This window comes from Anguilla rostrata, chromosome 9 (genome assembly GCF_018555375.3).
Source record: "Anguilla rostrata isolate EN2019 chromosome 9, ASM1855537v3, whole genome shotgun sequence".
NCBI lineage: Eukaryota > Metazoa > Chordata > Actinopteri > Anguilliformes > Anguillidae > Anguilla > Anguilla rostrata.
This window is the reverse complement of record NC_057941.1, coordinates 35,617,753-35,634,598: the sequence shown is the minus strand read 5'-3', so window position 1 is coordinate 35,634,598 and position 16,846 is coordinate 35,617,753. Positions and strand designations below refer to the sequence as shown.

Here is a 16,846-nt window from a genome sequence, read left to right as displayed (position 1 = left end):
CGTGGTAATCAGATCCTTCAGAAGCGATTAGGGTTTTTCCACACCAGAAAGTGGCAGTGATTGACTTGCTCTTCTCTGCAGCTCTATCCTGGGTGCTGTCCGATGAAGTATTCAAAAAGCGCCATTGCAGTCAGGCGGGGTGTTTTAAGTAGGAACCGATGTCTCTGAGGTACGTTTGTGACAGAGCGCCAACTACACTGAGATGGACTTTTCCTGCGGCCACCCCTGCACAATCTGCAACAACCTAAAATCCACACCTTGTATTCTCCAACACAAACTCTGCCTGTTTGTCCTCTTATGTTTATAATGAGGACGATGATGATGATATTTCCACAAATAATCATAAGACTTTCCCTTATTTTACTCTCACTTCCTTTCACATACATTCATGTTTGACGAAACATACACAAACATACACACACACACACACACACACACACACACACACACATTTTCTTCAATGAAAAAAGATTTATCTATGTGTGTGTGTGTGTGTGTGAGAGAGAAATCAATCAAAATGTGAAAATGCAAAGATTATGCAAAAACATAAATTTTTGAAAGATAGCCATGAGCACAACAAGCTATAATAAAACGCTGGGGGCTGTGATATTTTGATATTGTGGTTTATTGGTTTGATTTAAGATTTTAAAAAAGTTTTTAAAAGCCCAAATGCCACTATATAAAGCATAAAAATGTGTTGCAACTGTTTTGTGTTAAAAATTACAATTTTGGTTGTTTAAATTGTTTGTCTTTCCTGAAAGATTGGAATTTGGCCTGCTTCTTTAAGCTGTTCTGGCTTTAAAACTGCGTTTCTGATCCAGGGGTCTACAGAACTTTACGGCACAACGGTAAATGCAAGAATATGAATATCTTTTTTATTGTTATTTCCTGGAATTGGAATTTTCTTAAGTTTGATTTAGTATCGCTATCAAAATTGAAGACCGCTTCAGATATTCCCTGTGAGAAATTGTAATTACAGACCACACTGAGGAATATTTTAGAATAAAAAATCACTGGAAAATACAGTAATTTGTATCATCATTTTCATGTTTTATTAGGTTAATTTCAGAAGGGGGCGCTGTTGCTCTGTGTAGTTTGTAAAGTGTCACTCCGTCCAATCCAATTGAACAAGGAATGAAACTATGGTGTGACACTTAGTAGAGTACCCCATCTACCTGAGCAGTTTAATGAATTTAGTAAAATACAATTTAGAAAAAAATCATAAACAAGCAGTCCACCATTCCTCAAAATTGTTTTTTTCTTCAGACAGACGAACAGACAGACAGACACACAGTGAAGCTCACAACCTATTAATGCATATTATGCCTTAAGTCTAACTTAAGTCTAAGGCTTAGACTTAAGTTAGACTTAATCTTGAGTGTTTTATTTGCTTAAATGGTTTAAGAAATTACTGTAGCAAACTAACAATTTTTAAAACATAGTTTCTATTATTACACCCTCATTGTTTGCAATGTATTTTGTTTGTTTTGTGTCTTCATCCATGTGGTCAGCTGGTTAGGTTCCTTGTTTATTCCAGGCGAGAATTTTCAAATTCCATTTTTCTTCCGGGTGTGATCTTTCCGATTCCCTCTCCACAGTGCATTGCGGCTTTAGTGAGTAAGTGGGAAAAAGTGACACGGGCTGTCTCGCGGACAGGGGTCAGAGGATGTATAACATGTGGGCGGGTTATCTCACTCGGGAAAAAGAGCCGATGTCCAACTGCGTTCTGCGAAGGAGCCAACAATAACATCCTTTAAATAAAGCAGCGAGAGGGGAAGATATCGCGGCTCAATCGTGTGATTACGAACCTGAGAACCAAGTCGTGGGCACGGATCTGGAATGCAGTAAAATTAGAGCTAATTATATGAACAAAGAACATTGTATTCTAATGGCAAGTTTAAAAAAAAAGTAGAACTACTTCACAGTGTTGCAAAAATTGGAACCATATGGCGAAAAAGAATGATGGTAACTTTGGATTGTTTTATTTATGTGTATTTGTTTATTTTATTTCTTATCCCTTTTTTTCTATTGGGTATTTTGCAAAGGAAGCGGGGGCGCGCTCTCCACCGCAAATGATGATCTGATCGTATTTGCCATGGGAAATTAAATTGGAAGGGCTGCTGCATTAGGCGGTCACGGAAGCTGTGTTAAACAGTCACCTCTCCATGTTTGGCATTCACGTGCGCAAGCCTAAACGGTTACCTTTTGGTAAATATTATTGTCCAGGGCCCATGAATAATACAATAATATAATTTTGTTTGCACTTTCCCCCAGCAACCCTGCCCATGAACAGCACTGACTCTCTCCTTCCTGGTCCCACACAGTTAATCCCGAAGTTTGTTGGATTCGACCCTGTAAACTTCTGGTTATCAAGTCCAGATTCTTAACCATGAAAGGAGCCTGAACCTTATTATGCCTTTTGGACATTTCTGAGGGAAAATGTGTGATAGGGCCACTTTCAGTTCAAGGTAGAAAATTGGCTGTTGATGCCAATTGATGAAAATTTAAATTTTGTTTATCTTAACATGCACTTAATTTTATGTTGTTTTTTTTATTAATACTTAGTAAGTTTTTCCTTTTTTGGGGGTGGGGGTTGATATGCCTTTATTGCGCTCATGCCCTCCCCCTACCCACAAAAGACTGGACCTATATTTCAGGGAATGCCACACGCTTCTCTTGTCTACTTGCTGCTCTGTGGTCAGATCTCTCGTTAATTATACATCGGAGTGGTCGGTGTAGGGTAAACTCTAGAGAAGACCTATCTTCGTTAAGAACGCTGCCCCACCAGAAAGTGCCAGACCATCGCTGAAAGCCTGGCGTGGCTGCATAGCTGCGCAGCCACGGCGGCGCGATTCTGCCGTCTGGGTTATCCGTCAGTCAGTCCGCGGTCTTTCCCCCCGTCAGTCAGTCCGCGGTCTTCCCCCCGTCAGTCAGTCCGCGGTCTTCCTCGTCAGTCATCCGTTTCCCGCATCATCGCGTCTTTCCTCGTCAGCTGCTTGTTACGCGACACGTTCATTAGAGTATAAAACCCTCATTTCACTTTCAACGCCAAACAGTCAACAAAGAAATTCCAAAATCGTAACAGAATAAGGCCGCAAGTCCGAAGAATGGAGGCCTTGTCATTAACGTTCACTCGGAATGCGAGAGCACAGAGAGAGAGACAAACTCTGGGGGGGATTTCTCCGCTTTTAAGCGCTTTGTTCACTCATCGTGTAACAGATTTAATCTAACCACAATGCGGTTTGTCCTTCACTTTGAGAATCGACTTTTAAAATATGTCGTCATTACTTTTTTCTTGTCTTGCACACAGCGCCCATTTAATTTGAAATTCGACCTTGTGCCAGCTGAAAAAAAAGTAACATTTTCTTATATGCATTACAGAGAAAAATTAGACTGAACCTGGAGCTTTACAATAAAGCACTAATTTTGGGAGGAAAGCCCAGAGCATATGCTTGTATCTGGTGATGCTGAAACCTCAAGTTGTCAGTAGGGCAGTAGGCTCAGGCCTGGATTCAATCAAAGGGTGTACTTACATTTAAATTCCCAGTGAAATGCAAGTGTCAGTGATTTATCTTTTTATGGTTTGGCGTGGTTCAGTGATAATGAAAATTAACAAGTATAACTCTGGCTCTGAAGAATGAAAATAAGTCTTGAATTTATCAGTGAGCCTAAGTTAAGGAAAAAACGTTGAGTGAATACTTAAACTTAAACTTGTTTTGCGATGAACAGAATCCCGGCATGGACAGGGGCTGTCACTTCACATAGACTGAACCTTCCTCCTCTGTCCTCCTTTCCCTCAGGCACAGTCCTCTGGGCTCTCCAGAGCATCTGCTCGTTTAAGGCCAGATTCAATTAACAATTTAGTTGGCTGCAGAGGAGAGAAAGGGAACAGCTGGGGCCGTTAACAGTTAATGCGGGAGAGGACGGAGGAAGGAAGGAGACAAACGAAAATCTGCTGATGAGAGATGTGCAAGGACTCCGTGCGCATTGTGAGCTGAAACAGAGGCAGGGTAGAAGCATTGTGAGCTGAAACGGAGGCAGGGTAGAAGCATTGTGAGCTGAAACAGGGCAGGGTAGAAGCATTGTGAGCTGAAACAGAGGCAGGGTAGAAGCATTGTGAGCTGAAACAGAGGCAGGGTAGAAGCATTGTGAGCTGAAACAGAGGCAGGGTAGAAGCATTGTGAGCTGAAACGGGGCAGGGTAGAAGCATTGTGAGCTGAAACAGAGGCAGAGTAGAAGCATTGTGAGCTGAAACGAGGCAGGGTAGAAGCATTGTGAGCTGAAACAGAGGCAGGGTAGAAGCATTGTGAGCTGAAACAGAGGCAGGGTAGAAGCATTGTGAGCTGAAACGAGGCAGGGTAGAAGCATTGTGAGCTGAAACGGGGGCAGGGTAGAAGCATTGTGAGCTGAAACAGAGGCAGGGTAGAAGCATGTGGAGCTGAAACAGAGGCAGGGTAGAAGCATTGTGAGCTGAAACAGAGGCAGGGTAGAAGCATTGTGAGCTGAAACAGAGGCAGGGTAGAAGCATTGTGACTGAAACGGCGAGGCAGGGTAGAAGCATTGTGAGCTGAAACAGAGGCAGGGTAGAAGCATTGTGAGCTGAAACAGAGGCAGGGTAGAAGCATTGTGAGCTGAAACGGAGGCAGGGTAGAAGCATTGTGAGCTGAAACAGGGCAGGGTAGAAGCATTGTGAGCTGAAACGGAGGCAGGGTAGAAGCATTGTGAGCTGAAACAGAGGCAGGGTAGAAGCATTGTGAGCTGAAACGGAGGCAGGGTAGAAGCATTGTGAGCTGAAACAGAGGCAGGGTAGAAGCATTGTGAGCTGAAACAGAGGCAGGGTAGAAGCATTGTGAGCTGAAACAGAGGCAGGGTAGAAGCATTGTGAGCTGAAACGGAGGCAGGGTAGAAGCATTGTGAGCTGAAACGGGGGCAGGGTAGAAGCATTGTGAGCTGAAACGGAGGCAGGGTAGAAGCATTGTGAGCTGAAACAGAGGCAGGGTAGAAGCATTGTGAGCTGAAACAGAGGCAGGGTAGAAGCATTGGGAGCTGAAACAGAGGCAGGGTAGAAGCATTGTGAGCTGAAACAGAGGCAGGGTAGAAGCAGTGGGAGCTGAAACAGAGGCAGGGTAGAAGCATTGTGAGCTGAAACAGAGGCAGGGTAGAAGCATTGTGAGCTGAAACAGGGGCAGGGTAGAAGCATTGTGCGGTTTACCAAATGGTGCCCTTGACCCTTTTAAGGTGTGAGATCGCAAATATGTGACTAAAATGTTCTTTCCTGAACATTCTAATGCTGATGTAACAGTCGCTACTGAAAGCAATGGAGTACTAGAACACTGACCATTCCAAGAAACAAAGGGTTAAATGTGGGGGGAAAAAAGGACCTGGACCTTAAGATAACATCCCTTCCACAGTGTGTGGCTACATGCTCAGAAAAAAAAATGGTTTGTTGGCATGTCTCCATAAGGGAACCTTTTTTTTTTTTTTTTAAAGCTCTTTATGGAACCCTCTATGGTAGGTGTGAAAAGTGTGGCAGCTCCAAAGACCATTGTGCCTGACAAAAAAACCCTCCAACCCGACAGGGTTCCTCTATGGAGACACACAGGAGCCTCCTGGAACCCTTTCTTCTGAGAGTGCAATGAATATGCACTAATTGCATTACCATATAAACATTGTTATTCTATAAAGTGCTGTTATTGTATCATTTCCTTTTTGTGTTATTTTTCATGAAACTGGACGTGGGGAAATTGTCGTCATGTGAAAAGGAGGGAGCCAGAAGACCTAAGGGACCTTTCTTTTATGGTTTCATTACTTTTTAAACCACTGAAAACATGCCTTGTGTCCATCTCTATTTGAGGAAATTAAGCATTTGCTTGAGGCAGAGCTTACATGTGAACTCCCCACCCCCTTCCAAAATAAAATGATAAGATGAATAGCTAATAAAAGAATGACATACAGGGAAGGAATCTGAGACGCGGGCTGCGTGTCTGTGTCTCGATGCCAGCAGTGCGGCAGTGTTGTCAGTCTGTTGGCCCATCCATTTCAGGGCCGATTTGTTGTGCCAACAGTGATTTCGCATATCTTTCAACTGTGAAGATCCCTGTTAAAAAAAGATAATAATAAAAAAACGCTGGAATGTTGTAACTGTGCTTGTAAAACAGCTTGAGCGACAGGGCCACCGGTGGAGAAGAGGCAGGTACTGTGCTGCCAAGAAGAGAAATCGGGAGAAGCTACTTTTAGCCAAATCCTCACTCAGAGCGCTGTGATTTCGGGAGATTAGCCGCCTGCCCTGCATCGTGTTGAGCAGTCCCTTGAAATCCAAACAAAATTAGGGCGATTGTGGAGAGCAAAAAAAAAAAAACCCCCCAGAACTCTTAGCTTCTCCCAGATGCACACAGGATCTCTGGTTTCCTTGTTTGCTTCCCCAGCAGTTAGGTCCCACTCCAGTCTCCCGTTGTTGCGAGCACCTCGTCCCTCGTTGCAAAATGCAAACTCTTGGCTCCCTTTGGACGGGTTCTGGAAAATTCTGTAAAAAAAAAAAAAAAAAACAGGGGGGTTGAAAGACATCAAGTGGTCAAAGTTCACTCCCATTAGGCTGTAAACCATTCTCTTATTGCCATTGCCCAAGAGGAGGCCCCTGAAGTACATATTCCATTAAACCGAAGCACCGCCACTTAATCATACAGAGTGAATACGTGTACAATAAAATATTGATCTATGGTCAGGCGAACACCAGACACTTAACACAATTTTAAGTTTGGATGGAAAAAAAAAGTTGAATGTAAAAAAAAAAAAAAAATCGCTGGTTCAATAAATCAAGACAACAAGAGGTGGCATACCACAAATAAATAAAGGCTAAATTTGGCTACACTCAAAAGCAATAAACAAATGAATAAACATCATAAAACTATTTGTTTAAACTAACTATTCTAACTATTGTAATGACATTATATATTTATACAGTCCACATAAGGCCTTTGCAAAGAGGAAAACATCTGTGATATGTCACTGAGATTTCTTACTGCATCTACAGTGAAGTGCATCACTGCAACAGAAGAGCGATATAAAATCCAGCTTAACTGAGCGGAGCATAAATATCGCTTCCTGGACACATTTCTCATCTTGCACAATAAATACATAATAATGCTGGCTTGGCTACATAGGTGGCTCAGAAAACTGCACTGTAAATCAAAGACGGAAGCGAAAAGCATTAAACTTGTTTCGCTGCCAGATTGCTAAATATCAAGCAAATTCCAAAACTATTCATCAACGTCCTGCGTGTATTATTTCATGACCGGTACGGAAAAGTATTTTTAGTGCCGGAGACTTACACCAGAAAGGCTATCTTGCAGCCTGGGGAATTTTCTCTGGGACAGACCGGAATGATCTGCAGTAACTCAGGGAATATGCCCTTCTTAAAATAACAAAAGTTGTCAAACTGTTTTCCGATCGTGAATATCAGGTGTTGAAATGTCGTTTTGCCGAAGCAGTAAACTCTCGCATGTTTGATGTGACCTGGTGACATCCGAGGCAAAACAAATATTATTCCTGTTCATGCGAGAGGGAGAGGAAGGCCAGTTTGAGAAGAAGTGTTAATTATTTTCAGAGCTGTCATCTTTAAAGCATTTAAGTGCTTACATTTATGTACGACTAAAGAGTGCTAAAAGGAAATCCAAGGCTGCTTATGGGAGGAATAACATAAAAATAAAAAAAAACTCTGACAGTCTAACAGTGAAATTACTTCAACTAAAATGCAGATAAAATGTTTTTCTTTCACTTTTCCCCCACCACTTCTTTTAAAAGCACAGAAAAAGGAAAGGCATAAACATTTTTGAGAGAAGGGAATGGCGTATAATGACAAGAAGGAAGGCAGAGAAAGACAGAGAGAGAAAGAGGGAGAGAAAAAAGAAAAAGAGTGAGAACCCATTGAGCAATTGTGTCTAGTATTTCCAGTTTGTAACCCAACATCTCAACATTGAGAAGTCATGCAATTAAAATGCACATCAAAATTTAACCCGCTCTGAGTGAAGAGAAAGCCACGTTCACAAGGTCTATGAAGAGAGGTTGAGACAGGGCAAGATTACCTTTAAAAAAGAAACAGTTATGAATCAGTTATTATTACACTGTACCACGGCCATCCTGTGTACTGGAGAGAGATGCAGACTGGTGAGAGGTGGGACAGTTTAGACTGGAGAATTAGTACATGTGATTGTGTGACTCAGTGATCGCCCTCCGCGATCCCGCTACGGTCTCCACGGTTACCCCTCCTGTTTCACATCTGAGAGCCATTATAGCGGGGGTGTCCAGCCTTATCCGAAAAGGGCCGGTGTGGGTGCAGGTTATTGTTTTAGCCCACCTGAATGTACTTATCAAGGTCTTGATTGAAGACTGTGATTAGTTAGTTAGTGGAATCTGGTGTTGTAGTGCTAAGCTAAAACTAAGACCGGTCCTTTTTGGATAAGATTGGACACCCCAGCATGACAAGTTTCGCTGCACAGTGTGTGTAATGGCGTTCCTGTTCCACACCCCACTGCTCCTGTCTGACACGACTGAATGCTCCAGCACTGGGGGGGGGGGGGGGGGGGATTCGAGGCACACAAAGAGTTTACATGTAATCACTGCCCAAACCCAAACTCCCCAAAAAACCATTTTACTCACCCCTCACTTCAACAGACTGTACTTCAGTATTTTTTAGTATATTTTGGAGGCTGGTAAATCCCTGTTAAACTTTGACTGCGTGTGTTCAGCCACTTTCTTCAAACCTTCTTTAAAAGGACTCACATATGTCATATAGTTGTGTCCTGTGGTATTAAAATCACGCACTGTAACTGCTTACAAATGAGATTTTTCTAACATAAGATAGAATGTTAAAATATGTTTTAGCATTTAATCATTTGTATAGTGTAAAATAAATATTTGAAAGTGTAATATGAGAGGTCGTCTTTAAAGGGAAACAAAAAGTCACGTGTGTTACTGCATCTGTTTCCATCATCAAGAGCGCTATAAATGAATCTCCTGCTTGTTTGTGTTTAGTCTAAGAGGAACACATTTTCCCGTGAAGAATATAATTACCTTACACCCCACCGCAGATCGTATCAGCTGTGTGTGAAACGGCACGGTATCAGGCTGGAAACAGGAAACGATGGAAGTTGTTTTTCCTGGCGTTATATAACGGCTTCACGTGATACCTGTCAGCGTGTCAAGAGCATGTCTCCGTGCGTGTGGGAACAGACATAAACAAAGAATGACATCGTCAGCGGGAGTGATGAGAACCAGACCAAAGCGAGAGACGCACAAGTGTTTGTCTTACAGTATTTCCCATTGGCTGCCGTTGTGGATGAGTTTTCTTTCTCCAGCAGACCGGCCTGACTGAATTCAGACAATATTTGTCACCCATTGGTCATAAAGTGGTCACATGGGGCATGGATGGCCAGCAGTGATGGCTTTCAAACAGATTTCTAAGGCGACAAATTTATACCTAAGGAACCAGCTGAGGAGAGTTAGCTGTATAGTCAACCGCTTTAATGGATCAATTAGGGGCCAATTAGTAACAATGCAAAATAAGCTTGGTTTTCCTATACCAGAGCTGACCAACCCTGGCCTGGGCGCTTGCCTGGTCGTTCATTCCTGGTTCAGTATAGTGATGGGCTCTGTAGTGTGGTGTTAAACCCTGAGATTGACAGTGGGGGTTGGTAGACTGGCATGGCAGAAAATAATTGGTCTTTGAAAAGGAGAGACTTATAGCTGCAGGTATTGCTCTCCTTGTGGATGAATGGGTGCTTGCAAACCTCTGGTATCAGGTCTACTCGACTCCTCCAACAACGAAAAGCTCAACTAATGGACTCGGTTAAGACTGCATTGCAGGCAACAGTGACGTGACTCGTCCTTGATTATAGTTTTAAACAAAGAGTTGATGTATGCCTTTTAAGACAATTACCACACACTTAATCATTGGCAGTTGATTATACGGAAGAGAATGTATACAGTATTCTATAAATATTCATTATAACGACATAGCATTATTCATTCAAACTTCAAAGGTGGAACAATTGCCAACATGGAACAGCATACGATGCACTATAACCTTGTATAATTACACAGCTAATACCTTATGAAGGTAAGATTTTGCATGTCCATTACACCTGCCTGCTTGCAAATTACGGTTACGAGTGGAATATTTAACTTTGCAAGGAAGCAAACAAACCATTTTTCATATTAGTATGGAATTCACAAACTTTTCAAGCATTTTAAACTGTTTCCTACTTGCAAATGTGTTTAATTGAAGAGACTCATGGTATCCCAGAACCGCACATGCAAGATAAATGTGCATAGTTATTACCAGAGACTACAGGGGGGAAAAAAAATGAAACGCATCAAATGTAAATATTTTATTCAGAATTGGTGTCATCTGTCTCTCCTAATCGCATGTGTGGATTACAGGGCTGTAGCAGTCGCCTCTTAAAACTGTCTCCCACTTACCTGCAACACTCTCTTGGGGAAGCCGCTACCCAGAGCACCATCAGCATTAATTAGTGTTTAATTATCAGAAGGAGATGATTTCAGAAAACATCCAGTGAAGCTTGTAAAACCAGATGGGTTTTTAAAGATCTTTAAAAAAAAAATTTTTTTTCAAAGCTGATTGGCATACTCTGCTATCAAAGCCTGACAACATCCTGTAGACCAACCTGCATTCCCCTGCTCACACAAACACACACACACACTCACACACACACGCTCTCACACACACACACACACACGCACACATGCTCACACAAACACACACACACACATGTACACACGCTCACACACACACATACACACACATGCTCACACACACACACACGCACACACACTCACACACACACATGCACATACGCTCACACACACGTACACACATGCTCACACAAACACACATGCTCACACACAAACACACACGCACACACACACACACGCACACACACACACGCACACGCACACACACGCACACACACACACACACACACACAAACACACACGCACACACCACACACACACACGCTCACACACAAACACACACACACACGCACACGCCCACGCACACACACACACGCACACGCACACGCACACACACGCGCGCACGCACACGTGCACACGCACACACACGCACACACACACACCCACACACACACACACACACACACACGTTCACACACACACGCACACGCACACGCACAAGCACACACACACCCACACACACCCACACACACACACACACACACACACAAACACACACGCACACGCACACGCACACACACACGCTCACACACAAACACACACACACACACACACACGCACACACACAATTCACCTGATGGATCCTGGTCTAATTACAGAGACTCTTTCCACACACCTGTGCTGACTGGGAGGCCATTTTCTCTCAATACAGAGGTGCCACAGCCACCTTAACACAGAGACCTCAGAGAGCTGGGGTCACAGGCAAATGACCTTATTGGCCTAATTTGAAAATGGCCGCTCTTTGACCATTTGAAAAACAGGTATGCTAGTGCAGCCCATAAGGTGGAAAGAGAATGACAGGAGGCGACACGAGCAATGAGGAATGGAGATGGTTAACAAACGGCATTTATGTAGAACGATTTGTTTGAGTATCTTTTTATTTTCGCCCTGTGATATAATTTCTCACTCTGGCGAAAAAATGAATGATATATCATGAATCATGCAAATCGTGCCATGGTACATATGGTGCCAATAATTAAATACAGAGGGATTTAGCATTTGCGCATAATATATCTGTCAGTTTATTCCTCTGGCATGTTATTAATGACCTGACACACTCGTCTTAATTTTAATCAGTTCAATGTTTCGACAATGACATTCCTCAACTTTATTTTACATTAAGTAGAGATAGCTATTGAACATCTGCTTTGTCTGTGACAGAGAGTAAATATTAATCAGCCACCCTTTATAACAAAAAGAAAGGAAAAAAATGACATTTTTATTGTTGGGTGGTCAAACGAGTGTACATCTTCAGTATTGTCACATTTTCCTTAGTACATTTTTTATTATTATTATTTTTTTAAACTTTTTTGGTAATAGATGAGTCACAATAATTGAACTCTGCGGGGGTACAGTTGACGTGGCTTTGAACCCCTGGAGGCAAATATCTGATTTGAACCGATCAGTTTTATTTGTTTGTTTATTTGTTTTTTATTTGTTTATTTATTATACAGTGGAGCAGTGTTTTGTGAATGGATAATTGGGCCCCTCCAGTCATGGCATTCATGAAGCTTCCCTCTCTCATCACTACTGAATGATGCTGACAGAGGACAAGAGAAGTTCATCCATCCATCCATCCATCCATCCACGAATCCATTTTCTAAACCACTTGCTTCTGTTCATGGTGATGGAGTGCCCATCCCAGAATGCATTGGAGAAGTCACCAATCCATTGCAGGGTCCGTGTACCACTCACTCACACATTCATGCCCTGAGCACAATTTAGACTCTCCAGTTAACCTAACCTGCCAGTCTTTGGACTGTGGGAGGAAGCTGGAGTACCCAGAGGAAACCCACACACACACACACACACACACAGTGGGAACATGCAAACTCCACACAAAAAGGCTGGAATTCAAACACTGTACTGTCTTGCTTCTTGCTGGGAGATGACAGCACTCTGATTAAAAAATGGTGGCTTACATGCAGAGTGGCACAGAAGTCACTGGGAAACTGCCACTGTGAGGATGACTCTGGACAGACAGCTGGACCCCAGAAACGGTGGCACTTGTCACTGCTGGACTAATGGGCCTTGGCGCTGTGAAGCACACGGTGAGGCTCAGCGTATTTCTGTCTACACAGCGGCGAAATGTCGGACGTGTGGGATAGGACCGCAATGAGGTGCGTGTGGGGAGCAGGGGGGCACTTAATTTAGAGCTGGTTTCACAACGATAATACTACATTTATTAACATATCAAGATATACAAATAAGTTGCATAATTTATCCAATGTATATTTAACCGAGGCACAACTTGGCGGGATGGCATACCTGCCATTCAAATATTTAAGACCTGATCTTAAATATTAAATATTGGATGTTTAGGAGTGAGCTCAATATACCTTCTGCATGTCTGACTGTGTAGACACAGGATTGGCTGTGTGTTTGTGATGCGTTATACAAAAGTGAACAATCCAGATTGCCCAAAAAAAAAATAGCACCAGACTTTACTGTGATGAAAGTAGTAAAAAAAACAACAACAAAAAAAAAGCAGTACAAAGTTGTCTGATTTTTTAAAATAACCTTTTGTTTATAAGATGTGAAAATGCAAAAACATTCCCACTGAGTCCTGTGGGTTACTTGGCTCTGGCACCATAGAAGAGAGCTGGAGACCTATAATTAGAGATCTGTTGTGACGGGCACAGATGGAATTAACAGAGATGAAAGAACGGTTTCTGGCAGCCACTGCAGCTTCAGACAGAAAGATCACATCGAGCTGAGCGAAGGAGCGAGGACTATGACGCCAGAATGCCACGGCACATCGACCGTTAACGTTAGCTAGTCCTACACTGGCAGGTACACGCACAGCCTCTTTATTCACATCATGTTGGGGAGATTCAATTATTAATTAAATAAAAAAAAAAGAGTTTTAATCACTAATGAAAATAGAGTCCCACTCTGTTAACTATCACTTTTGCTTTTAGCACAACCTTCACTAAAAGCTACAAAATCTGAACATTGCAGATCTTTGTCATGAATATTCTCCACGTGTGAGAACAAAGAGTACATGTATCCACAATTTTAAATAAAGTTCATAAAATGTGCACAATAGTACTCACCAAATATCCTAATCCTAATGAATCATTGTGTTGTTAATCAAGGGAAATGACTGAAAACAGACTGAGACTAATAATGAGTCTAAGGGAAAGTTTTCTGCCCTGTCAGTTTTCAGCACAGCAGCCGCTACTGCTTCCTGAAACAAGGTGGTAAATAACTTAAAATCAGGTGATGTCATGCATAGCTGGAGCAAATACTACAGCCCACAGGACCTGGAGTTGTATAGCACTACTATAAAAAATAGGGACATTGACATCCCAGCCAACCGTGGATAGGGTTAGGTGGTTGGCTAAAGAGTCCACACACCTTGTTCTTAAGATCTTAATTGGCTGCTGATTGCAAGGAAACCACAAAATACCTACAGACGCTGTGGCCCTCCAGGACTGGAGTGACGGTTTGATATTTTCTTCTAGGCTGGAATAACTGCTGTAAAGCATTGCAGCATTTGCTGTACATTTTTTTTCCACGTTATGCAACTTGGTGTCTGTCCATCAGTTAGGTGGCCAAATCCATTTGAATGCAGCATGATTAAGATTTTATTATTGTTATTATTTTTTCAGTCGCTTTGAAGAAGACAGACACACATTTCTATCAATGAACATTGAATAATTTGGTGGTTTCCAAACACCCTCCGGATATCCCAGCATAGAGTGAGCTGCTATAATATGTATTTGGGCTAAAGCGAGTGGTTTACCTTAGCTTAGGGGAAATATAATGATTTTCACACAGCCATTTGCCTCCACACGACCTTCACTGCTGCCCGGGGTGGACGGTGTGCCATGAGGAACAAATTACCTTCCTGAGAGTCGAATGGAATGAATGGCAGCTTTTTTTTTTTTACCACCGGTTCCTGCCAAAGGCATAAATGTATGGTATTGGTATCAGCTGGAGGGCTGGAGGTGTTTCAGAGCCTGTGCTCAGTGTCTGACTGATGTATTGATCCTGTGAGTTATATTGGAGTGGAGGAGAGCCCCAGGCTGACCCTGCTGCTTAGAAGCTGTCCCCGGGACTGCCCTCTCGAAAAACAGGAAAGGATGTTTTCATCCCGATTCTTTCACTCTGTGTCTCCCAGAAGATTGGTTTTCACTCGACAGGGGAAACTTTCCTCGCTTTATTGGATGCTGAGAGACCTTGACCTTTGCTGTGAATGATTCGATTCAACTTTATTTTTATAGCGTTTATTTACGGAGTCACTGTCACAAAGATGCTTTACAGTGGAATTTGGCAAAAACAGGCCTGCACCCCCAAAAAGTAAGCAAAAAAGAAAACTCTCCATTGGGAAGAAAAACACTCAAACAGCGGTGAGAAAAAAACTCCCTAATGGCAAGAAATCTCATGAGGAACCCGATTATAGAGAGGGAGCTATCCTCCACTAGCTGGCCCAATGTAATAGTTCTAAAGTAATAAAACGTAATAGATGTAATAGAATGTATGCACCTCCCCCTCCCAAGCCCCCCAACCCCCAACCCCATCTCCTCCGCCCAACAGACTTTTTAAAACATTTTGTTCTACTGCATCCTTAAAATTTCAATGCATTGAAATTATTTTTTCTTCACCAAAACAATAAATGTGACACATTTATAATGCAGAAAACGATTTCATTTTGACATTATGCATGAACTGTCCAGGGTGTATTCCAGCCTCTTGCCCAATGCGTGCTGGGATAGGCTTCAGCACCTCCTGCGACCCTGACCGGGAATAAGTGGATATATATAATGTCTGCATGGATGGACAGACTATGCAGGGATACTTTTGACTTTTGATATTTTGATGTATGCTTGGAGTCATTGTCCTGCTGGACAATCTACCTATGACCAAGTCCTAGCTTCTTAGCAGAGACAACCAAATTTTCTGCCAGAATTTCCTGGTACTTTGTTGAATTCATTGTGCCATTGATCTAAAATAGTGCCCCGGGACCACTGCCAGTAAAACATCTCCAAAATATCAATGACCCACCTCCATATTTGACAGTAGGTATGAGGTGCTTCTCCTGTATACATTCGTCTTTTTCCGCCAAACATGTCGATGGTGCGTATGGCCAAACCTTTCAATTTTGGTCTCATCTGACAATAGCACTGTCTTCCAGTCATAATTCCAATGAGGTTTGGCAAGCTCCAGATTCTTGGTTTTGTTTATTGTACTCAGTAAGGGCTGTCTTCGTGCCACCCTTCCAGAGAGTTAGTTGGTATGGAGGTGCTATTTTATGTTTTTTTTTAGACTTGTTGACCGCTAGAAACAAACCAATCTCTGCAATTCTTAAACACTGATCCTTGGGTTATTAATGGCCTCCCTCACCATCTTCCTCACCGTCCGTGGGGACACCATGCACTTGCTTCCTCTTCCTGACAAATTTGCAGCCATTCCATACCATAAGTGGTATGTTTAACCGTTTATGTCTTTTTTTGTACCCATTACCAAACTTGTGACGGTAAATTACCATTGTTCTTTTCTGAATTGACAGTTATTTGGCTTTTCGCATGCTGATGGATGACAAAGGGATTTTGTATGCTTGTTACCTCATTTTTATTCTCTAGTGAAACTGGAAGTGATGGAATGACACAATATAGTTCCTTTAGACTGAGATGAACTAAATTAAGTAAAACCGTATTGCCAATTTCTTTTGTTTGATTGTACTTACAATAATTGTTAGGGGTGCCAATAATTATGGCACCTATGGTTTCCAGAAAAAAATAGATTAGTTAATAAAAAAACATTGAAGCATGAGAGTAAATGTATTGAAATAAAAGTACAGTATACAGTTTTCCCATATGTTTGAACATAACATATAAATTATTGTGTCATTTATTATATGCAGCCTTTTTTCTTCATTTTTATTAAGGGTGCCAATAATTCTGGAGCCCACTGTATGTATATATATATATATATATATATAGTAGGAAAAAGAAATCCAATTTTGAATATAATCCCAAATTAAATGTATTTAATTTGACATTTCAGTACAACACAATGAGAAATAACCAATGCGGAGTACACATTTTCTGAAAACTTTTCAGTACTTTAT

General features: G+C 42.0%; 1 long non-coding RNA gene across 1 annotated transcript; it reads right to left on the bottom strand.

Annotated features, from left to right (window-relative positions):
- Positions 1-5,143: 5,143 nt before the first annotated feature.
- Positions 5,144-10,704, bottom strand: LOC135263682 (uncharacterized). The gene is made up of 3 exons (XR_010332507.1): positions 9,308-10,704; positions 9,070-9,185; positions 5,144-6,523 (listed from the first exon to the last, which is right to left on the bottom strand). It is a non-coding gene; the product is annotated as an uncharacterized LOC135263682 (long non-coding RNA).
- Between the last annotated feature and the right edge of the window lie 6,142 nt (positions 10,705-16,846).